The 25,575-nt window shown below is 50.6% G+C and overlaps 1 pseudogene; it reads right to left on the bottom strand.

Annotated features, from left to right (window-relative positions):
- Nucleotides 1-856: 856 nt before the first annotated feature.
- Nucleotides 857-19,061, bottom strand: LOC124664411 (annotated as a pseudogene).
- Between the last annotated feature and the right edge of the window lie 6,514 nt (nucleotides 19,062-25,575).

Genomic DNA, 25,575 nt, shown 5'->3' on the forward strand with positions numbered 1-25,575 from the left:
TTTTGCTCCAGGATCCTTGTGTTAGTTTTAGCCTAGGCACAGGTAACCTGGCTCCCTGAGGCGGGGGTTGTGTTGGCAATATCTCCCTTGGGTGTTGCAGGATGATGTAAAAATAAAATGGAACTTGAGCTTCTGTTTAGTATATGCAGCTGTGCAGCATGTCAATGGGCCTGGAGTCTACATGGACCCGTTGTATGTGTTATGAACACACTCGGCTGATACAAGGTGAAAGGGGATTGAAGAGGGAATTAGGGGATTTGGGAGTTGACAGAAGCACGGGAGGCTAGGGATTTCAGAATTCCGTTTCAGTGTTCTCTCCTTCGTCGCCTCGACTGAGGACTTTACGGGAGTATTTATCCTTTCCCTATTACAGCGATGCACCACCATAGTGGGCTGAACACGTCCATTAGATCAAGTCAGATGTATGGTACATATTTGTTTGTACTAATCTCTGCTGTTTTGATCCATCTCCTTCATCCAGGAATTCGACATTCGTGCATGTAACATTGACACTTGCACAGGAGAAGTGTATAGCTAGCTGGCATTAATCAGTTATAATCCACCATGTGAACCACAGCTCAGTCGGGATAATAAAGCATCACACATCGCAGAGAATAGCAGACACGAAATAATCACCACATTTAGACATCCACGATGAAAATTTGTAGATAAGCAAACACGCTTGGTCTACAGCAGCTGCAATCCCCCATAGGTATTCAGGTCAGCATGTATATATGCAAGATATCTGTAGGGAAGTTTTATTAAAATCACGAAAAATGATGCTTACATGAAGTTACATAACGTGATTGGCCCCACCAAGTGATCGTGAGCTACACTGAACTGAGAAGATGCATGGAAACAATCTAGTGACAAATTATTAACCTCCTGTCACGACTTTGTTGTTCCCATATACAACATGGTTGCTCCCAGATACAATATTGTTGTTCCCATATACGGAATTGTTTCTCCCAGATACCGTATTGTGGTTCCCGGATACGGTACTGTGGCTCCCAGATACGATCTGGTGGTTCCCGGATACGGTATTTTGGGTTCCAGATACAGTGTTGTGGTCCCCGGATATGGCATTTCTGTCGTCAGTTACGACATGGTGGTTCCCAGATACGACATGGTTGCTACCACTTACGACATTGTCACCCCCAAATTCGACAGTGTTGTGGCTCCCAGACACAACGTTGTTGTTCCCGGATATGACAGTGTTATCGTTCCCAGAAACAACATTGTTGATCCTAGATCTGACAGTATTGTTGCTCCTAGTTATTATATTTTGTTCTTCGTCGAGTGTTCCTTGGTTACGCTTCACATGTAATGGCATGTTAGTGAAAGGCTTACACTACAGGAATCCGGCAATATGCCGACGGCCTACGGCCCTCGGCGTAGCACCTACTGGCCCTCGGCGTACACTACGCCGACGGGGCCCCTCGGCGTAGCTCCTCGGGGAAGGTGGGCCTCGGCACATGCCACGTGGCCCTCGGCGTAGCGCCGCCCGTCGGCGTAGACGGAGTGGGCCGACGGCTGGCCCCACCCGTCGGCGTAGTGGCCGTTGGCGCAGGTCGCTAACCGGCACCGTCAAGGTGACGGCCGTTACGGCTACGCCGAGGGCCACACCTTCGGCGTTCGTGGACGCGTGGCGCCACCTGGGCGACCCTGGCGCTCGATACGCCGAGGGCCGGCCCGTCGGCGTACGTGGACGCGTGGCGCGACCTGGGTGACCCTGGCGCTCGGTACGCCGAGGGGCTCACTGTCGGCGTAGCGGTGTGCCTTTTGGTCCATTTTGGACGCGTGGCGCGACCTGGGCGAGCGCACGGTACGCCGAGGGGCTAACCGTCGGCGTAGTGATGTGCATTTTGTCCGTTTTGGACGCGTGGCGCGCCCTGGGCATACCTGGCGTAGCATGTCGACGCTACCCCGAGGGGGAAGCCGTCGGCGTAGCATGTGCCATTTGGTGCAATTGCTCGATTTCCTGCTGTTTCGCAAATTTTCCAGATTTGGCAGGATACACAAGCACATGTAATTCACATGAAATTCATAGGCATGAAGTGCAAATACATATAACATCAAGTGCATACATAGTGTCATAGTGCCATAGGTTGCATACATAGTGTCATAGTGACATAGGATGCATACATAGTGCCATAGTGTGCATACATGCATGGTGCCATAGTGTGCATAAGATACATGGGACAACTAGAGGAGCTCGTCCCCGCTAAACACCGGCCCGGGCCGATACCTTCCAGTAGAAGCTGCGGAAGAACCACCGGGAGAAGGACCGGGAGAAGTACCGGGAGAAGTACCGGGAGTAGCACCGGGAGAAGGACCACCATGATGAACCGGTGTGATCTCCCTCCCACCACCCTGATTTCCGGAACATCCCGTTCCCTACACACATGTTCCCGAGATGTTAGCAATTTGCGAGGCAAAGGAAAGCCGTAGTATTCGGTTTGGCGAAGAACTTACCGTTGTTCTCCCATAGTACTCCGCAGCAAAATTTTCCTTCGATGGCATGTTTGGCACCGGCCCCGGAAAGGGAGGCATCGGCCCTAAATCCACTGTCTGTCCAGTTTGATTGGCCACCATCGACGCCTGCAAGATAGTTTACATGTCGATCTTTGCAGAAATGAAGCATCAAACTAGGGGAAAGTGGGACTTGTCATCATTTGCGAAAACAAAGGTTGGAACTTACATGTATATATGCCATGTACTCCATGAACTGCTGCTGGTGCTGGTTGAAGGCCACCCGATATTCTTGATGAGCGGCCACGTAGGCCGCCTCGAAGTCGAGCTACAATTTCACAAATTCATGTCTCGTTAGCACTTAGCAATGTATGAACGAAAGTCGGAAAGAGGATGGAAATGAGGGAAACTTACGTCGTATGCGGGTTGTTGCCGAGCCCGGCGACGAGGCGGGAGAGGGGGCTGTCCTTGGTGAGTCCCGCCTTGAGACGCGTGAAGGTCGTGGTGAGGGTATGCTTGACGGCCTTGTTCAGCATGGCGAGACGGCCATGCGGCAACCCTCCGGACGATAGGACCAACGACTCCTCGTCGACCTCCGCGCTCATGGGGTCATCCACCTCCGGGTGACGATGCCTCACCATCGCGCAGTAGTTCTCGACGTCCTCGGCGTAGGTGCTGAAGTACTCAGGGAGCGAGGGCTGAGGCTGCGAGAGATCGGGCTTCTTAAGCCGCATCTTGTTGTATATCTCGAGGTCAGACATCTCCTCCTCGGGTCCTAACGCCGCCCTCTGCATCGCGAAAGGAAATGTTGTGAGTACCAACTTTGAACATGACGGAAAATAAAATGTATACATACCGTCTTCTCCTTGTAGCGCTCGTAGCTGAGGTTTCCCCCACAGTGTGTGCCACCGTCGCCTCGGTTCTCCGCGTTCCGCCTCGCCACGGCTGCAAAGTCCTCGTCCATCTTGAGCCACCTCGTCCTAACCATCTCCTCCCATGCCTCGGCATGCGGCTCGGCCCAATCGGGGATAACCTGAAAATGCAATACTCAACTCAATCTAATGCAATTGCAACTTAGTAGTAATGTAGAATCTCATTGACATTTTACTCACCGACATGTAGTCCTCCACCGTCATCTCGTACTCGGCCTTAGCATTCTTACCGACAATGTCCGGCTTATGGACCCTCTCGCCTCTCTCTGCCCAGAAGTGACCCGCGGACGTGATCCTTTGGTTGTACCACACCTGCGGTGTCAACCTCTCACAAGTCGCCCGCAAAGTCCTGTTCGCGGCCGTCTCCTCAACCTCGGGTGCCACACGATAAAAACACTTCAATCATGCAAAAAACAATTGTGAGATTCATGAGTTAGAACATTGGGGTCATCAAATATGAACGAAGCTCGAGAAAATATGTCTTACCCAAAACTTTCTCATCACGACCTCAGCAGCCGTCGGGAAGCCTACGCCAGGGGCACTCTCGTAGTCCGTCCAAGTAGTGGCTAGCTTCTTCTCGCCGAGCTGGGACGATGCTCGAGGGATAGTACTTGCCCGGCCAGAACTTCCTAAGCAAAGCTCCAATCATGCTTGCTAGGCGGGCGCCCCTTGACCCCGGAGGAAATGTCCAATTGCTGCACATGAAAATCAAACATTAGCACATGAAAATCAAACATTAGTACATGAAAATCGAAATTGCCAAATTAGTACACTTACTCGGGGCCAGCGGGAATAATAAGGGTCTTCGCCTCATGGGTCTTAGGCTCCTTCCTCTCGTCGGGGACTCTCGCTTCCCCACGAATCTTCGGTGGCTTCGGCCGCCCATCCTCCTCCGGAGTCTCAAACCCGCGGCTAGAGTCCTCCTCGGCTCTAGACTCCGTCTCCGCCTCCCTCTCTAGACGGCCCCTCCAAAAAGAACCCGGAAGCAACGTCGCCTGAAGCCGAGGGTGGTGGCTCAAAGTCCGGTACTCCCCAGCCACCTCCACCTCCACCTCCACCTCCTCCCAAGCCACCTCCAGCTCTACCACCTCGTCCACGTCCTCGTCCTCCTCCTCCTCCCGCGCCGTCCTCGTAACGCGGATTGCGACGCGGTGCCCTCTCACTCCTTCTAACATTGTTCTTGCGTTGTTGCATCTTCTTAAGCAAGCTCGACGAGTCCTCCTTGCCGCCGCTCATATTGTTCAATCACCTGCATTGAGAAAGAGAAAACAATTAAGAAGCATGTTGAAAAATATATAAATAGTAAGCATAAAGACACTAAACAATTAAGAAGCATGTTCAAAAATATATAAATACTAAGCATAAAGATACTAAACAATAAAGAAGCATGTTGAAAAAAATATAAATACTAAGCATAAAGATACTAAACAAATAAGAAGCATGTTGAAATATAAACACATAAAAGACCCTCACCAGCCGTCATCAATCTCATCGTCAATCTCATTTTGTTTCTCCTTGCCACTATCACTATCACTATCACTATCTTTTGAGTAGTAAGTTGGATCTTGATAGACAGGTGGAGGCTCATCATCGCTATCATCTTCCACTTGTAACTTCTCGAGCATATCTATGTCCTTTAGATCCACCACCGACTCACCACGAGTTTTCGCATCGTTCCCGAGGTCCTCTTCAAGAACACATTCTAACTCAAAGTGCCCGAAGTCCTCTTCCTCTTGATAGAAAATTCCCTCGTATGTTACGGGGTCAATGTTGTTGTAATCGTCCTCGGAGGGAATCGGTAGGTTACCATGTGGCGATACCTGGAACACGACTTCCCGGACGTTGAGGGCCGCTTTCTGGCATGGGTACGGCAAATAATAAACTTGCTTGGCTTGGTGAGCAACAATATAGACATCGGCTCCGGTATAGGTGGTGGAAGGCTTAACTTCAACTAACCCAATGGACTTGGTAATTCTCTGTCCACCTCTTGGGTCGAACCAATGACACTTGAACACAACGAGATTGAGTTGTTTGTTTGTACGATTGAAGGTCAGCTCGTATACATTCTCTAACCTCCCGTAGTAATCAAAGGTATCGGATCCTTTAGTGAAGACACCGGTATTTATCGTTTTTGGATTCGCCGGCCCTTCTGGTGTGTCTCTGTATGGAATCGAAACCCATTCACGTCATACTTCTCATACTTCATGACGTCACGGTTACAACCTTGGGAAACACATCTCAACTCATCTGTCATCTCAACGTTTGCATCAGCTCCCTACAAGCACGGTTCAAATTTGTTGTGTGCATTAGTTACGTGGAATAACGGGGACAAGTCACATATTGGTAGGTAAGAGGGACAGACTTAGACATTACTTTTTTCATGAACCAAGACACAAAGTTTATTTTTACTTCGGGAGCACCCTCTTTCGGTAGAGTGTCCAACTCCGCGCCCGTGGGATCGCGCGGAAGCCACCACTTGTTCATCCGTGAATTCGCTGAAAGGATACAATAAGCATTAGACCGAGTTGAGTGTAGGTGATCGAAACTAGATACAATAAGCATTACACCATGTTACCTAATGAAATCGTGACCGCCATCGTCGTCGTCCCCCTCCCCCCCCACCACTTCCTTCATGTTCATAAGCACATAGAGCATTATGCAATCCTTCTCTTCCCTCTCCAATCTATATTTTTGTCCTTTACCAGCCTTGCCACCGGGACATTGGAATAGTTGAAGCTTGGGGTCATTCATGGGCACGTCGACATTGTAACGAGAGACCGGGTTATGCGAGTGGGAACTTCATCAGGATAGTACGTTGTTGCGGCATCTGCCATCTCCCGAAGGCACGTTGCCTCAGCTATGCATGCTTCAATCTTGGCTTTGTTTCCAGTTATCTTCCGATTATACTTGAACTCTCTCTCAATACAAAACTGCCACCGAAACTGCACTAGGCCACCCAAGAGTGCCTCGTTTGCGAGGTGCACAATGAGATGTGCCATCGGAGTAAAGAAGCCTGGCGGAAAGATCATCTCCAAATTGCATAGCAACTCCGGCACTTGAACTTGCAGCTTCTCAATAACCTTAGGACATATCTGCTTAGCACAGAGCATGCGGAAGAAATGGCTCAACTCCGCGAGCACTCGCCAGGGGAGATACCCTCGAAGCATCACCGGCATCAGCCGCTCAATCCATATATGATAGTCGTGACTCTTGAGCCCGGTGACTTTTCCCATCGAAAGATTGACTCCCTTGCTCATATTCGAACAATAACCATCAGGGAACATCACAACGTATTTTAGCCACTTGAATGCCTCCTTCTTTTGGATGGAATCAAGGCAGAAGTCGGCGTGCGGCTTGAACCAATTCTTTCGACGGCCGGTAGGACGTTGCATGTGTAATTTCTTCCTATCACGAGCTTCTCAACATCGACTCTAGCCTTGAAATTATCCTTTGACTTCCCGGGAATGTTTAGGCACGTGTGAAATAAGGACTCCGCGACATTCTTTACGGTGTGCATCACATCGATGTTATGGGGAAGTTCGAGGTCCTTGTAATACTCGAGCTTCGTTAAGGCTGCCTCGTGAGTCCGGTTGTGCGTTACACCATATCCCTCAAATTGATGGCCAGCTTCCGATGCCGCTGGCACGAGAGCACGTAGCTCGGCATCAACGGCTATACCATCGAACTTTGGCACCTCTCGTTACTTCATGCACAACTTTGCCTTTCTTGAAGTTCTTTTTGTCTTCTACGAACGGATGCCTCCGTTTGAGGTACTTGCCGATTCGTGTCAAACGCAACATACTTGCGAACCTTATTTAGCCAAAGGAACTCAAGTCGATGCTCGCACACCGGGCATGGCCATTTACCAGCTGTACACCATCCGCATGTTAGGGCGTACCCGGGCATGTCATGCATGGTATCATCGCAGCCAAACTTTCATGCAGAAGTTTGTCTTCGATGCTCGGTCGTACATCAACGTCCCGTGGTGCCAAGAGTGGTTCAAATCATCCACAATCGGCTGCATGTAGACACTCAAGTTCTTCCCCGGGTAATGGGGCCCTGGAATGATCAACGACAGAAACATGGTCTTCCTCGTCATTAGGACTCCGGGAGGGAGATTGAGCGGAATTACAAACACGGGCCAACAACTGTAAGTGGCAGTCGACATACCATATGTATTGAAGCCATCACGTAGCTATCGCAATTCGACATTCCGAGCATTTGCTGCCCTATGGGGGTATTTTCTATCAAAGTTCTTCCATGCATTGCCATCGGATGGATGTCCCATCTTCGTCCGCCCTCGATTGTCCTTTATTCGAGTCCCCATCTTGTGCCACGTCATCCGTTTGGCGGTCTCCTCGGTCAAGTAAAGCCGCTGGATTCTTTTTATGAATGGGAGATACCGAAGAATCGACTTTGCGATCTTTGATCGCCTCACCCGACCATCCTTTCCCGTTACCTCTTCATACCTAGAGGCCTTACAAATGGGACGAGTACTTGTCCTCCGCAAAGCTTGTTTCCAGAAGAGAACACGGCCTTTTTCACAACAGTCTATCCTTTGATAATCCATGTTGAGCGCCGACATGAGTTGCCTCGTCTCGTGCGGGCTTTTAGGCGAGACAATGCCCTTTGAGCAACATGTTACCGGTTGTTTTCAGACTTGCTTCGAAGCCGTCACGGGTGGTGTTGTACCGGGTCTTGTCGGCTAGACATTGGGAGATGGCATCGAGCGAGAAATCTCGGCGCCATCGTACGGAGGCGTCTTAGCGGCGGCTATCATATCATAGAAGGCCTTCGCGGCTGGCTCTGGTTCCTCCGGTTACGGAGGTTCCTCCGGTTACGGCGGTTCCTCCCGTGAAGGTGGCGACTGCGGCATGTGGGCATCGACAAGATCATCTAGAAAGTCCCTAACCCCATCGTACTCATTGCCATTGAGCCGCTGCCGCATCACCTCACCTGCTGTCACGTTCGTGCTCATCAAAGTCGATCTGCGTGACGTAACGAGGCATATACCCATATTGCGGAAGGTGTTTAAACATGTCATCCTTTCCACGACGGTGATGCTTCAAGCAACGATTGCACGGGCAAAGTGGCTGAACCTTACGTTTTGTACCACGCGCCAACTCCTTCACTAAATGCCAAGTCTTCCTTATCCACTCATCTCGTTTTATTAGTCGCACTAACACGGCCGGTGTACATCCATCCATTATCGGCCATCCTCTGCTCTATTGGAAGCCAAACGACAAGCATAGCATTTATATCAAATAGGAAAATGCATCATATTTTAATTTTTTTAACGAGGCAAAACGAATGCATCAACCTACATCTCTACTAGGTGGGCTCCTAGCAGCCGCCGGATCCGTAGATTGAGTACGTTCTCCATGCTTTACCCGGTACGAGTCAAAATTTCGGCGGCACCTCCCCGCTGCTCTCCCGATACACGTCTCGCCAAAAAGACAAGAGGATGTGCATCCGGAGAACAACGGTGAGGCGCTGCCGAAATCCTGACTCGGACCGGAGCAGCATGGAGAACGTACCCAACTACGGATCCGCCGACTGTCTCGTAAATGCCGCAAGCGTTACGGTTGAAAATATGCCGACCACTAATGCATATTTATCCGCGTAACGCTTGAGGACGGGAAGTGACACCTAGGTGACGCAACTTGACTTGGAAAATGAATCTAGTGACATAAATAAAATGCGGAGAAGAAGTTGGAAATTTTGCTCACCCTCGGCTGTAGAGGAAGTAGTCGAACAACCGACCGTCGATGTCGGCGACCGTCGAGAGCGCGTCACGCCGGGGTGCTCACGACGAGGCGGTCACGGCATAGCCTATTACAAATCCGCATTCGGGGTCAGCGTTAGTGGAATAGAAACATAGAATCTACATACCAAAAGATGACAAATTCACAAACTAGCAACTGAACAAATAAACTACAAACAGCGGCGCATCATATCCCGATAATTTGACAGCAATTGGACAATATTTGTGTCTTAGAGCAAGTCCAGTAATTGGAGTTTGGAGAAAACCTCACTTAATTTCCCAAACAATTGGACTTCATCCACAAATTAATTGGATAGAAAAGCAGTACCAAATAACAAACAGTAGCAAGCACTAGCAAAATAAACAGAGAACTTATGCAATAGGTTTCAAATTCAGTAATAAACACTCAAGCTGCAGAATTTGGAGGCTGCTACTGCGCTGCATATGTGGGCAGTCTAAGTACTATTCGACTTTGGAGAAGACAAAAGTGTACCCAATCAGATCTAAACCACCAAGTTATTGCAGCCATGCAGTCAATGTAGCTAGTACTGCTCTACAAACAGCGTCAAATTTCTAATACAACAATTAAAGCATAACAAAAATGAAAAAAAAAACAGGGGCTAACCTAGCTTACCATGTGCAGGCCGGGTACTGGGCAGGGGTGCGAGGTGGAGGAGGGCGGCGCGAGGAGGAGGCCGGCGACGGGAGGAGGGCCGGGCCGGGGCAAGGAGGTGGGCGGCGCCGGGAGGAGGGCACGGGGCGAGGTTGGGGACGAGAGGAGGGCGCGGGGCTCGGGTCGAAACGAGGAGGAGGGCGCGGGGCTCGGGCGGCGGCTCGGGTGAGGAGGAGAGGGCGGCGGCGCGGGGCTCAGGTGAGGAGGAGGAGGGCGGCGGCGGCAGCTCGGGGGGGGGGGGCGGCGGCGGCGGGCGGCGCGAGCGGTAGGTGGCGGCGTCGGCGCGAGCGGCAGGTGGCAGCGGCGTCGGCGCGAGCGGCAGGTGGCGGCGGCGTCGGGCAGGAGGCGGCGGCGTCGGGCAGGAGGCGGCGGCGGCGGGACTTGGGCGCGAGCGGGAGTGGGAAGAACCTGAGCGGGAGTGGGAAAACGCGTGCTAGAGGTGGCCGACCAGGTGTGTTTTTCCCAGATCCCGATCCCTAGCTATGCCGAGGGCCAGGCTATGCCGACGGCTGCCCTCGGCATATCCACATTTTTTTTTCAATTTTTCATTTTTTCTACTCTCAATTATTATTATAATATAGTATATTAATTGAATAAGTAGTACCAATATAGTATAATATAGTATAATATATTGGTACTACATTTTTTAGGTCATAGGACATGTCTATCGGGCGCGCGGGTGGTCTCGCGCAAAACGGGGCCGCCGGGACATGCGGTATGGCCGTACCGGGCGCGCGCGTGCACCCGTCCGCCAACGCGCGAAACAGAAAACATTTAGCACATAAAATGACGCGTCCTAAACCTAAAAACATTTTTCCCTCCATTTATTGAGCGAAGGAAAGTGTCGCCCCAGTTCAAATCCGGTCAGTTTCCAACGGATTCGGCGGGGCACCGCAGGAAGCGGGTGGGATTCCCAGATGGCTTCCGCGCGCATATGGCATGTGATAGGTGGTGCGTAGGAGGTATCCTACCGCTGCGCGGAGGTCCCGCGCGATACTGAAATGCGCACCATGTAGGCCGCTTCACAAAAAAAAGCCCTTCCGGCACCCCGAAAATGGAAAAACCGTCGCCGTGGTTCGGATTGGAAATCCGCGACCGGGGCCTTGCTTCCCATCCTAAGGCCCACGCACGTGCCAAATATGGCCTCGTTCGACAAACTAAGTGGTGAAACGGGCCGTTTCCTACTCATTTCCCCTAAAAGCCATAGAACTCCGGACGAGATAGCCCTGTTCGTGAAGGGTTCTCCAAGATAATTGCCGTATCCCAGTTCCGTCTTTTGCAATGGTTACTAGGACACATAAAATGACGCCACGCGGCTCCGCTCGATTTTTTGGCTCCGTTTGCTTTGCCAACTGCGCAAAAACGGGGCCGCCGGGACATGCGGTATGGCCGTACCGGGCGCGCGCGTGCACCCGTCCGCCAACGCGCGAAACGGAAAACATTTAGCACATAAAATGACGCGTCCTAGACCTAAAAACATTTTTCCCTCCATTTATTGAGCGAAGGAAAGTGTCGCCCCAGTTCAAATCCGGTCAGTTTCCAGCGGATTCGGCGGGGCACCGTAGGAAGCGGGTGGGATTCCCCGATGGCTTCCGCGCGCATATGGCATGTGATAGGTGGTGCGTAGGAGGTATCCTACCGCTGCGCGGAGGTCCCGCGCGATACTGAAATGCGCACCATGTAGCTGCTTCACAAAAAAAAGCCCTTCCGGCACCCGAAAATGGAAAAACCGTCGCCCGTGGTTCGGATTGGAAATCCGCGACCGGGGCCTTGCTTCCCCATCCTAAGGCCCACGCACGTGCCAAATATGGCCTCGTTCGACAAACTATGTGGTGAAACGGGCCGTTTCCTACTCATTTCTCCTAAAAGCCATAGAACTCCGGACGAGATAGCCACTGTTCGTGAAGGGTTTTCCAAGATAATTGCCGTATCCCGGTTCCGTCTTTTGCAGTGGTTACCAGGACACATAAAATGACGCCACGCGGCCCCGCTCGATTGTTTGGCTCCGTTTGCTTTGCCAACTGCGCAAAACGGGGCCGCGGGACATGCGGTATGGCCGTCCGGGCGCGCGCGTGCACCCGTCCGCCAACGCACGAAACGGAAAACATTTAGCACATAAAATGACGCGTCCTAGACCTAAAAACATTTTTCCCTCCATTTATTGAGCGAAGGAAAGTGTCGCCCCAGTTCAAATCCGGTTAGTTTCCAGCGGATTCGGCGGGGCACCGCAGGAAGCGGGTGGGATTCCCAGAGGGCTTCCGCGCGCATATGGCATGTGATAGGTGGTGCGTAGGAGGTATCCTACCGCTGCGCGGAGGTCCCGCGCGATACTGAAATGCGCACCATGTAGCCGCTTCACAAAAAAAGCCCTTCCGGCACCCCGAAAATGGAAAAACCGTCGCCCGTGGTTTGGATTGGAAATCCGCGACCGGGGCCTTGCTTCCCATACTAAGGCCCACGCACGTGCCAAATATGGCCTCGTTCCGACAAACTATATGGTGAAACGGGCCGTTTCCTACTCATTTCCCCTAAAAGCCATAGAACTCCGGACGAGATAGCCCTGTTCGTGAAGGGTTTTCCAAGATAATTGCCGTATCCCAGTTCCGTCTTTTGCGGTGGTTACTAGGACACATAAAATGACGCCACGCGGCTCCGCTCGATTTTTGGCTCCGTTTGCTTTGCCAACTGCGCAAAACGGGGCCGCCGGGACATGCGGTATGGCCGTACCGGGCGCGCGCGTGCACCCGTCCGCCAACGCGCGAAACGGAAAAAATTTAGCACATAAAATGACGCGTCCTAGACCTAAAAACATTTTTCCCTCCATTTATTGAGCGAAGGAAAGTGTCGCCCCGGTTCAAATCCGGTCGGTTTCCGGCGGATTCGGCGGGGCACCGCGGGAGCGGGTGGGATTCCCGGATGGCTTCCGCGCGCATATGGCATGTGATAGGTGGTGCGTAGGAGGTATCCTACCGCTGCGCGGAGGTCCCGCGCGATACTGAAATGCGCACCATGTAGCCGCTTCACAAAAAAAAGCCCTTCCAGACACCCCGAAAATGGAAAAACCGTCGGCCGTGGTTCGGATTGGAAATCCGCGACCGGGGCCTTGCTTCCCATCCTAAGGCCCACGCACGTGCCAAATATGGCCTCGTTCCGAGCAAACTATGTGGTGAAACGGGCCGTTTCCTACTCATTTCCCCTAAAAGCCATAGAACTCCGGACGAGATAGCCACCGTTCGTGAAGGGTTCTCCAAGATAATTGCCGTATCCCGGTTCCGTCTTTTGCGGTGGTTACTAGGACACATAAAATGACGCCACGTGGCTCCGCTCGATTTTTTGGCTCCGTTTGCTTTGCCAACCGCGCAAAACGGGGCCGCCGGGACATGCGGTATGGCCGTACCGGGCGCGCGCGTGCACCCGTCCGCCAACGCGCGAAACGGAAAACATTTAGCACATAAAATGACGCGTCCTAGACCTAAAAACATTTTTCCCTCCATTTATTGAGCGAAGGAAAGTGTCGCCCCAGTTCAAATCCGGTCAGTTTCCAGCGGATTTGGCGGGGCACCGCAGGAAGCGGGTGGGATTCCCAGATGGCTTCCACGCGCATATGGCATGTGATAGGTGGTGCGTAGGAGGTATCCTACCGCTGCGCGGAGGTCCCGCGCGATACTGAAATGCGCACCATGTAGCTGCTTCATAAAAAAAAGCCCTTCCGGCACCCCGAAAATGGAAAAACCATCGCCCGTGGTTCGGATTGGAAATCCGCGACCGGGGCCTTGCTTCCCATCCTAAGGCCCACGCACGTGCCAAATATGGCCTCGTTCCGACAAACTATGTGGTGACACGGGCCGTTTCCTACTCATTTCCCCTAAAAGCCATAGAACTCCGGACGAGATAGCCCTGTTCGTGAAGGGTTTTCCAAGATAATTGCCGTATCCCAGTTCCGTCTTTTGAAGTGGTTACTAGGACACATAAAATGACGCCACGCGGCTCCGCTCGATTTTTTGGCTCCGTTTGCTTTGCCAAGCTGCGCAAAACGGGGCCGCCGGGACATGCGGTATGGCCGTACCGGGCGCGCGCATGCACCCGTCCGCCAACGCGCGAAACGGAAAACATTTAGCACATAAAATGACGCGTCCTAGACCTAAAAACATTTTTCCCACCATTTATTGAGCGAAGGAAAGTGTCGCCCCAGTTCAAATCCGGTCAGTTTTCAGCGGATTCGGCGGGCACCGCAGGAAGCGGGTGGGATTCCCCAGATGGCTTCCGCGCGCATATGGCATGTGATAGGTGGTGCGTAGGAGGTATCCTACCGCTGCGCGGAGGTCCCGCGCGATACTGAAATGCGCACCATGTAGTTGCTTCACAAAAAAAAGCCCTTCCGGCACCCCAAAAATGGAAAAACCGTCGCCCGTGGTTCGGATTGGAAATCCGCGACCAGGGCCTTGCTTCCCATCCTAAGGCCCACGCACGTGCCAAATATGGCCTCGTTCCGACAAACTATGTGGTGAAACGGGCCGTTTCCTACTCATTTCCCCTAAAAGCCATAGAACTCCGGACGAGATAGCCCCGTTCGTGAAGGGTTCTCCAAGATAATTGCCGTATCCCGGTTCCGTCTTTTGCGGTGGTTACTAGGACACATAAAATGACGCCACGCGGCTCCGCTCGATTTTTTGGCTCCGTTTGCTTTGCCAAGCTGCGCAAAACGGGGCCGCCGGGACATGCGGTATGGCCGTACCGGGCGCGCGCGTGCACCCGTCCGCCAACGCGCGAAACGGAAAACATTTAGCACATAAAATGACGCGTCCTAGACCTAAAAACATTTTTCCCTCCATTTATTGAGCGAAGGAAAGTGTCGCCCCAGTTCAAATCCGGTCAGTTTCCAGCGGATTCGGCGGGGCACCGTAGGAAGCGGGTGGGATTCCCTGATGGCTTCCACGCGCATATGGCATGTGATAGGTGGTGCGTAGGAGGTATCCTACCGCTGCGTGGAGGTCCCGCGCGATACTGAAATGCGCACCATGTAGCTGCTTCATAAAAAAAAGCCCTTCCGGCACCCCGAAAATGGAAAAACCGTCGCCCGTGGTTCGGATTGGAAATCCGCGACCGGGGCCTTGCTTCCCATCCTATGGCCCACGCACGTGCCAAATATGGCCTCGTTCCGACAAACTATGTGGTGACACGGGCCGTTTCCTACTCATTTCCCCTAAAAGCCATAGAACTCCGGACGAGATAGCCATCGTTCGTGAAGGGTTTTCCAAGATAATTGCCGTATCCCGGTTCCGTCTTTTGAAGTGGTTACTAGGACACATAAAATGACGCCACGCGGCTCCGCTCGATTTTTGGCTCCGTTTGCTTTGCCAAGCTGCGCAAAACGGGGCCGCCGGGACATGCGGTATGGCCGTACGGGCGCGCGCGTGCACCCGTCCGCCAACGCGCGAAACGGAAAACATTTAGCACATAAAATGACGCGTCCTAGACCTAAAAACATTTTTCCCACCATTTATTGAGCGAAGGAAAGTGTCGCCCCAGTTCAAATCCGGTCAGTTTTCAGCGGATTCGGCGGGCACCGCAGGAAGCGGGTGGGATTCCCAGATGGCTTCCGCGCGCATATGGCATGTGATAGGTGGTGCGTAGGAGGTATCCTACCGCTGCGCGGAGGTCCCGCGCGATACTGAAATGCGCACCATGTAGGCCGCTTCACAAAAAAAAGCCCTTCGGCACCCCAAAAATGGAAAAACCGTCGCCGTGGTTCGGATTGGAAATCCGCGACCGGGGCCTTGCTTCCCATCCTAAGGCCCACGCACGTGCCAAATATGGCCTCGTTCCGACAAACTATGTGGTGAAACGGGCCGTTTCCTACTCATTTCCCCTAAAAGCCATAGAACTCCGGACGAGATAGCACTGTTCGTGAAGGGTTCTCCAAGATAATTGCCGTATCCCAGTTCCGTCTTTTGCAGTGGTTACCAGGACACATAAAATGACGCCACGCGGCTCCGCTCGATTTTTTGGCTCCGTTTGCTTTGCCAACTGCGCAAAACGGGGCCGCGGGACATGCGGTATGGCCGTACCGGGCGCGCGCGTGCACCCGTCCGCCAACGCGCGAAACGGAAAACATTTAGCACATAAAATGACGCGTCCTAGACCTAAAAACATTTTTCCCTCCATTTATTGAGCGAAGGAAAGTGTCGCCCCGGTTCAAATCCGGTCGGTTTCCGGCGGATTCGGCGGGGCACCGCGAGAAGCGGGTGGGATTCCCGGATGGCTTCCGCGCGCATATGGCATGTGATAGGTGGTGCATAGGAGGTATCCTACCGCTGCGCGGAGGTCCCGCGCGATACTCGAAATGCGCACCATGTAGCCGCTTCCACAAAAAAAGCCCTTCCGGCACCCCGAAAATGGAAAAACCGTCGCCCGTGGTTCGGATTGGAAATCCGCGACCGGGGCCTTGCTTCCCATCCTAAGGCCCACGCACGTGCCAAATATGGCCTCGTTCCGACAAACTATGTGGTGAAACGGGCCGTTTCCTACTCATTTCCCCTAAAAGCCATAGAACTCCGGACGAGATAGCCCCGTTCGTGAAGGGTTTTCCAAGATAATTGCCGTATCCCGAGTTCCGTCTTTTGCGGTGGTTACTAGGACTCATAAAATGACGCCACGCGGCTCCGCTCGAATTTTTGGCTCCGTTTGCTTTGCCAATTGTGCAAAACGGGGCCGCCGGGACATGCGGTATGGCCGTACCGGGCGCGCGCGTGCACCCGTCCGCCAACGCGCGAAACGGTAAACATTTAGCACATAAAATGACGCGTCACACTTGTACATATATGTTAGCCAAACCTTACATCACACTTGTACACATATTTTATGGGCATATGCAAGTTTTCCGGCGATTCCGACGATCCGATGGTCTGTATCTTGAAAAACCCTAGGGCGGGGACCCCGCAGATCTACCCCTATAGCTTTCTCCGTGTGAGGGTTTACCAATGGACTTTTTTACTTGCTTTGGTTTGTTTAGGACATATGTACATGGAAACCATAGGTTGGGCATACTTTACCATAAAATAGGCTCTGTTTGAGCCGTGGCGGGAGTTTCCACATACAGATCCTGCATTTCACCAAGTGCTAGCCCATGTATGCGGAAATCGTCAACGCCGGGTACATGCAAGGTTAGCCAAACCTTACATCACACTTGTACATATATGTTAGGGGCAGATGCAAGTTTTCCAACAATTCCGACGCTCCGATGATCTGTATCTTGGGAAACCCTAGGGCGGGGACCCCGCAGATCTACCCCTAGGGTTAGGGTTAGGGTTAGAGTTAGGGTTAGCAATGTATGTGGAAACCCTAGGGTTAGGGTTAGGGTTAGAGTTAGGGTTAGGGTTAGAGCTAGGGTTAGAGTTAGGGTTAGGGAAACCGTAGGGCGGGGACCCCGCACATCTACCCATATGTACATCAATAGCAAATGTTGGGCCTAGTGGCTCCGGTTGACCCGTCTGCGAAGAGCGTCACTCGTGGGACCTACATATGCCATCTACCAATTCTTAAAAAATAGAACCATTTTTTACATAATTCATACTAGTACATAAATAATACAAACATAATATAAAGTAATATAAGAGAGGAAAAAATAAAAAATAAACCCTACGGCGGGGACCATGCAAATCTACCCCTAGGGTTAGGGTTAGGGTTAGCAATGGACTTTTTCCTTTTTGGTGATGCACTATGCGGGAGACAAACGACGGGAAAAACTTGGCAGAAGAGAAAAGGGCGGGAGAGAAAGAGTGGGAAAGTTTGGCAGGAAATCGGGCGGGAAAAAGAAAAACAGCGCGGTTATGCCGACGGTGGCCCTCGGCATAGACTTCGAGTGTGACATCATCCGGCAGGGAGGAGAAGAAAAAAAAATGGACATGCGCTACACCGACGGTGGCCCTCGGCGTAGGCTTGACGTCGTTAGAGGGACGTTAGGGCACGGTTGGGCTGGGCTGTCTACGCGGGGATACGCCGAGGGGCAGGCATACGCCGAGTGCCACCGTCGGCGTATGCCTGGCTACGCCGACGGCTTCACTACGCCGAGGGGTGAGCCGAGGAGCTGGGCTGGCCGGCCCGTACGCCGACGGCCCCGATGTTTGGCCGTCGGCGTATGACACGGCCGTCGGCACCTCGTGCGATTCCTGTAGTGTTACCCAGTGAACGACCAATGGTGGTGAGCCCTTTGAGCAATATGTGCAAACTCTTGGGTAACTCGCCAATCCATGAAGTATGTGAGAGATTTTTTTTGTGTGAATAGAACCCTGGCATTAAGAGAAACATCGAACAGTACAAAACACCCCAACAAAAACAACAAAAACGAAAGTTACAACGATATTCTTGAGACCCCCTTCGTCTTCAACCTCCAAATCGTGTCGACGGCACGCCGCCGCTGCCGCTCCTCTCTGAGTCGGCCTAACGTTGTTGGTTGCGGATGGGAAGTCGCCGAACGGGTCAATAAGACCACATCCGTCCCGGAGACAAAGAAGAAAGAATAACCGACGATGAAGCTCCATGGAGATCCAGAGATCCCCCAGCCAGAAGAAGTGCTCGAGAACCACACCACTCCCACAAGCTTCTCGACGTTACCGTCGAGATGGGGCTGAAGACGGGGAGACTTTATTGGAGAAGACGCCGCCATCACCACCTGAGCGCCGCCACACCAAACCTTGACCCTAAAACCAAAAAACGAAGCCCTGCCGCTGACGCGGACCGAGATCCACCCCGTCTCCATGACCCGAAGGACATAGAATTGGGGCAGGCCGGCGGCACCGATGGGAGGCTGCCGGAAAAATGAATCGCCTCCTTATCGCCTCAAGAGACGTACCGGAGTTCTCGTGCAAGTATGTGAGAGATCTAAGTGGCAAAGGTGGCCAAGTTCACTAATCCATGATGGGATGGTGCCGAACAAGATGTTGTTGGCAAGGTTAAGCGACTTGAGCTGCGTGAGGCCGGCCAAGGATGCTCCTATGATGAGGCCCACGAGGCCACGACTGGGGAGCCACAACATCGTGACGCGGCTGCTTGCGCGGTCGCAGCCCACACCATCCTAGCCGCAACACAAGGCGCCCGACCAAGCAGCGCGGAGGAGGACACCACCTCCTCTAAGGTTGCCGGCAAACTCCGGCGTGGAGGTCACCAGGGTGGCACGATGCCACGGTCGCCGCCAGCAAGAGGATGCCAAGAAGAGCAGCATAAATTAGGGGTAAAAAAATGCAACAAAGGAAACATTTATCGTTCAGAGAGGATGGTATGCGGGACCCATGAGCCAGCAGTATAAACGGCTCGATCGGAGAATGTGAACGAGAGGGCGCGATAAAAAAAATAGCGCTAGAGACGCTGCCATCTAGGCCCTACAGTCCGCGGGGGTGCGTTTTGTGTTGACTTGGCCAGCGCACCCAAGAATTAGTCATGCACCATGTCTCGGACCACTATGCGCGACGTTTCCCTATTCCGTGGTGCTAGATGGCGTCAAAAACAAGAAAAAAAGTTTTGAGATGCACCATGGAAAGAGCAAAAATCGTCGGAGATGGTGCATCAACAACCATGGTCGGATCTCAAATTGGTCACCCATGCACTAGTAGAAAAAAAACTATAGGGGCACATAGCGGACTGCATCCAGCTCACAGGACTGCTCTTTTTAGCAGCGGGAGGGAAAAGGCACGCGAGTGATACACTCTTACTGGCAGCGCGTAGCAGATTGTTTAGCGATATTTGGCAGTGGTTGAACGACATTGGCATGCGACTGATTACCAATGTTCGTCGCCCCTCAATTAAGAACACATGCAGGTTGGTGATGAGCGGAAAAATGACGTTTGATTCACAACACACACAACGTCAACCAGTTTTAAATTGTGTCACAAGTTTAAATTAGCAGCAGTACTTGGTAACATAAAGAAGAGTTAGGGAAAGTATATTCGATGGAACCAAGAGCGTGTGCCATCTGCCATCTTCGTCGTCTTGACAAGTGATGCTCCAGTGCTACCTCACATGAAATTTAAAATGTACGTGCATTAATAATAATACAAAATATTATACTTGTTACCATTTACGGTTTTGTACACCTCTAAACACATCAGCGGTTCAGATCGCTCCATACCCTTTCATAATTTAGATAATTATATTGGAATCTGTATTTCTTATTGGGATACGCACTCTAACATGGTATGGCCATGTATTTACGAATCAGCATGTTCTTGGTAGCCTATCCGTACACGACCATACTATCCTTTGCAGGCAGTCTCCAGTGCCGCCACATGTCGAGCCCACAGCGATCTGAGATCTTCCTGGAGGTCGACCTCTAGGGAGTGGTATCTTTATAATTGTTTAACAAAATGTGTCCTAACGTTTATCGGGGATATTAATCCCCATTCATTGCATAACTAGACCCAAACACCGGATGTGGCACATGGTATAATAATACCATGGAAATTCCTAGCGTCCATATATACCCATGTTTTTGTCTACGCTTTCATCCCACAAATCCAAACAACATTCTGTGCAAAGTCCACCAACTCATATGCAAGCTATATGGAGTCCAAAAACAAGATTTCTTCTTCCATTCTTCATGATAAACCAATAGAAAATAGCCCCCTTATCAGAATCTCAAGAAAATGCCAAATGGAACTATGTTTCATAGGATTAGGATGCATGAGGAAATCGGCAAAATCATCCCTTCATTGTACCTCTGGATTGTGAATCTGTCGTGGTAGAAGAATAATGTTTGCCGAGCCGACAATGTTCTGCCCCGTTAGCCGAAAATGGCTACTCCACACTTGCTCTCTTGGTTTATCTGCTACGAGTAGGACTACTAGCTATCACTTCTGATTTGGTCTAGATAAATCCTTATTCTTTTTTGGTAATTGAAGGCATGGTAGTTATTAGCTAACTATTAAGTTAAAGAATTGTCCTACTGAGAGAACCAACATGATGTTGGGTGGTTAGGAGGATGGTTATACCCCAGCCCACCAAAGTTCAAACCTCAGGTTTAACATCTGTGTGTCTTATAAAGACGGAATATTCATTCAAAGGGAGACAACGTTCCCGTCGATGGCGAGACGCCTATGGTGACTTTGTCCATTTTAAGATCCGATCCGCCGTCTCAGTCTTTTAAAGGTGCTCATAGGGTAGCGTGTGCATGTGTGCGTTCATAGGGGTGAGTGTATACGTGTGTATGTAAGCGTCTGTGTTTGTACTGTGTTTCTCAAAAAAAAAATCCTACTCAATCCCGTATGGTCTAATGGGAGGGTGCTCCTATATGTCGCTTTAAGCGATGCGATTGGGACCCCATCGCCTGAAGGAAACACAACCTGGGCCGGGCCCATTTAACTCATCTAGAATCGCTATATTCGGGTCAGCACACGCGAAGCTACACCAGCGAGTGAATCCTTGGATCGTATCGTGTTATCTTCCCGTTTACTAGTGATTTTTATTTTGAAACTATTCAGATTTTGAATAAATATTTAAATTTAAAAACTATTCAAATTTGGAAAAATGCTAAAATTATGAAAATGTTTAAACTAGAAAATACTAAGATTTGAAACTAGTTAAATTTTGAAAATTTCAGTTCTAGAAACTGTTTAAATTTTTTAAAAAAAATGGATTTGAAAAAAATGTTCAGATTTAAACAGTTTTCAAACCCGAAAAGTTTTCAAATCCGAACATATTTCAAATCTAAATCATTTTTTTCAGATTTGAATGATTTTCAAATCCGAGCATGTTTTTTTTGTCTAAACCTTTTGTCTAGATCCGAACAATTTTCAAATCTATTTTTTCAGATCTAAACAATTTTCAAATCTAGAACAATTTTTTTCCAAATTTGAATGATTTTCAATTCAAACATTTTTTTAATCTAAACATATTTTAGAAATCCAAACAATTATCAAATCTAAATATTTGTTTTCAGATTTGAACGACTTTCAAATCCGAACATTTTTTAATCAAAACATTTTTTTTAGATCTAAACAATTTTGAAATCTAAATACTTTTTTTTCAAAACCGAACATTTTTCAAACCTTTTTTTTCAGATTTGAGCGATTTTTAAATCCGAACACTTTTTTAATCTAAACATTTTTTCAGATCTGAAGAATCTTCAAATCTACACAATTTGTTTCTCAAATCCAGATGGAAAAAACCGAAGCAGAAAAAACCTGCATTGCACTGTTATAATTCGGCAAGACCTAACAAGTTGCTCATTTTCATGTCAGTATATCATTGGTGTGATTGATGGCACTAATGTCACTACAAGAGTGCCAAGAAACGAGTCGCACACATACATGAGGAGGAAACACTATACAAGCCAAAAATATGCTGGTAGGTGTTGACTTTGATATGAGGTTCTAATATATACTAGTAGGATGGGAAGTATCAACCCATGATGCAACGATTCTGGTAAACAACTTGGAGAAATCTAATGGCCTAAAAGTCCCAGAGGGTAAGATCTACCTTGCTGATGTCGGTTATGCTTGACGCTCTGGTTTTCTTTCACCCATCAAATCAACGACGTATCGTCTCAATGAGATCTCTGCAAGGCACTACCCAAAAATGCTAAAGAATTGTTTTATCTTAGACACTTCAGCCTGCGAGTGACAACCGAGAGGGGTTTCATTGCTCTGAAGATAATGTTTACACTAGTGGAAAACAGGGCTTTCGTGGGAGCCTTTTGTCGCGGGCGCGACTGCACCCGCGACAAATGGCGTGGCCACGTCGCCCCGAAACCATTCGGAGCGAGTCGAGCCTTTTGTCGCGCCCTTTTGTCCCGGGCCGTATCACAACCCGCGACAAAAGGGGTCTGAGCTCTGGCGCCTCCTGCCGGCACCCCTTTTGTCACGGGTCTAAAACGGCCCACGACAAAAGGGCCATGCCTATATATACACACAGCCAGCCCCCCCCCCCCCCCCCACCACCACCCTACATTTTTTTCCTTGGTGGTGTCGACACGTCGTCAGACGACGAGTCCGATGACGACTTTCTCACGGGGCTGCACTGATCATCCACGAGCACAATGTATCGCAGATCCCTGTGCACCACAAATTTCGTGATCTAGATATACACAACCAGCTCCAGGCTGATTCGGTCGAGCATGTTGGCAATAATGCTGCAAACAACAATGAAGGAAATCCCGAAGAAAATAATGCCTAGGGCATTTGTATCATTTTATATTTTATTTAAAGAATACTTTGTCATTAAATATGTGAACAATAAACTTATGTAATAAATGTTGAGCATTTAAACTTATTTATATATTTTTATAATTTTTTATGCTTTTATAGTGAATTTAGAGGTAAATAGCAACTTCTATGGCCGCGACCCAAATCTGACCGCGTTGGGCACAGCGCGCGACCCAAACGGACACGCGAATGCGGAGCTCCATCCACATGTTCGCGCGGCCACTCAAACGGTCCAAAACGAACGACCCAGCGCGTCTGTTTGGGTCGCAGCGTTGGAGATGCCCTTAGACTCCTAGATCTGGTGATCGACGTGAACTCTGGGACAGGGACGGACACCGGAGAGGTCATCAGGGTGGGTCGTTCCTCTCCATCCTCTAGAAAAAGGGGAACAAATTCCAATTAATGACCAATTAAATGCATGCTAATAACTTGCTAAAATTGCTAGTTTTATCATTATTCTAAACACATTCCATCCCATACACCTTATACTCCTCAACCAAACCAGAAGTTGGATGGTCACATCCCATCCAAAAAAAACAAGGATGGTTCATCCCATTCGTATGAAGCCATCAACCGAACACACATTTAGAGAGTTCGAGCAAAAGAGTATCATGCAAAACAGGTGACAAACCATCCAAGATAAAATTCAAACATCGTATTAGGTCAGTACATAGCACTAGCCTCATTTGGCTCCTTATTTTGCAAAGCCACAAAGGTCTGGTCGCATTCAAAGGGACCAAGGGAGGTCTTGTGCTCTAGTTCTATCGGCAGACCATGCAGAGGGACCGGCAAGGGGGTCCTGATGAATGTGTTCTCCTTGCAGCAGAGCTTCCATGTGAAGTTTCGCACCAGGTAGTGCATTGTCACCAATGTTTCAACCTTGGCAAACTCTATCCCGGGGCATATTCTGCGGCCGCTACCAAATGCAACGAAAGAGCATGGTGGCCTCGACGATGACTGGCTCTCGAACCGGGAGGGGTCGAACTTAGCCGGCTCGTGGAAGATACTAGGGTCCATTTGCGTCAGGCTGGCTGCCCAAAGCACCTGAACAGGCAATCGGAGCATGCATTAGCCTACTCGCTGCAAATTGGTGCTGCTTAGCTAGTTTCAAGAAATATTTACTACATTGATGTGAACTGGGAACATGAGTAAAAATTAGCAAGGACCTGCCATCCTTTTGGGATGCAGTAGCCGTTGAACTTGATGTCCTCGATTGCTATTCTGAAGCTGCCAAAGACTGGAGGGACGATGCGAAGTGTCTCCTGCGCAACTCGCCATGTGAGCTTCATCTTCGACAGGTCTTCCCATGCCAGAGCCTCCCCGTCAGCCTTGTTCTTTGCAATCTCTTCATGCTCTGTTTCGTAAAACACACATCGTGAGGCTTTCTGAAAACTCACAACATGCATGGCAATTGGCAGTTCAGTTTTACTCTATATCTAAAGTATCAGGATGGTGTGGTTTATTCGTTGATCTGGGCACTTACCTTGCACCATAGCGGAGAGGGTGGCCGGATCATTGGCGAGTTGCCGGACCATGAAAGTCATGAGTGTGGACGTGGTGTCATGGCCGGAAATGAGGGTGCCCACGCTGCTGTCGACGATCTCCTCATTGGTCAACAGCTGCTCGCCATAGTCGTCTGTCATGCTGAGCAGTTGGCTAATGAGGTCGTTGTTCGGCGAGGCCCCCAGCTTAGCCTTGTTCTCTCGCGTGATCCGGTGGAGCAGCTGTCGACACCTTCGCCCGGCGCCGAGGCTTCGCCTGAACGCCGTAAACGGCATGTTCACCGGGATCGCAAGCATGCCGTCGAACATGCGCTCCAGTTCATCCGAGAGGGCGTCCCGCACGGTGCCCGTCTCAAGGCCGAAGAGTAGAGCGCAGAGGATGTCGAACGTCAGCCGCTTCATCAGTGGCAGCACCGTGACGGTCGTGCGGCCGCCGGACCAGTTCTCATCTAGGTGCCGCGCGCCTCACGATGGCGTCGATCCTCCCAACGTACATCTTGAGAATGTCTGGCTCTAGGAACTCCGATAGCGCCCCACGGATGCGCACCTGATTGTCGCCGTGGTGGCTGACGACGTTCCTCTCCCCGACAATACGCTGCACGGACCGGGGCAGCATCGGCATCAAGCTGCTGAAGAAGACCAACTTGTTGGCCGCCGGGCCCGCCAGAAGAACTGTCGGCGTGCCGAACAGCGACGCCTTGGAAACCGGCCCGTATCGGTTGATCCGGTCCCGGATCCACTCCTCAACGCTGTTGGCGCGAATGGCGCAGAGGAAGCCGAAGGTCTGTCCAATCACCGGCAGACCAAGGGAGCCCGGGGGCAACTCGGCCGGACATGGTTTCTTTGCTCTGGTTACGAGGTGGATGCACATGGACGACGCCGTGACAAGCAGCAGTGCTACGGCTGTGAGCAAATAATCCATTCAGGAGTGAGCTAGTAGTGTTCAGATGATATTGGCTACTTCATTGACGCTGGAATTGCAAATCAGACTCATACACAACACATATATATATGATGAATTATATTGTACATCAATGAG

Source organism: Lolium rigidum, chromosome 6, assembly GCF_022539505.1.
Source record: "Lolium rigidum isolate FL_2022 chromosome 6, APGP_CSIRO_Lrig_0.1, whole genome shotgun sequence".
Lineage (NCBI taxonomy): Eukaryota > Viridiplantae > Streptophyta > Magnoliopsida > Poales > Poaceae > Lolium > Lolium rigidum.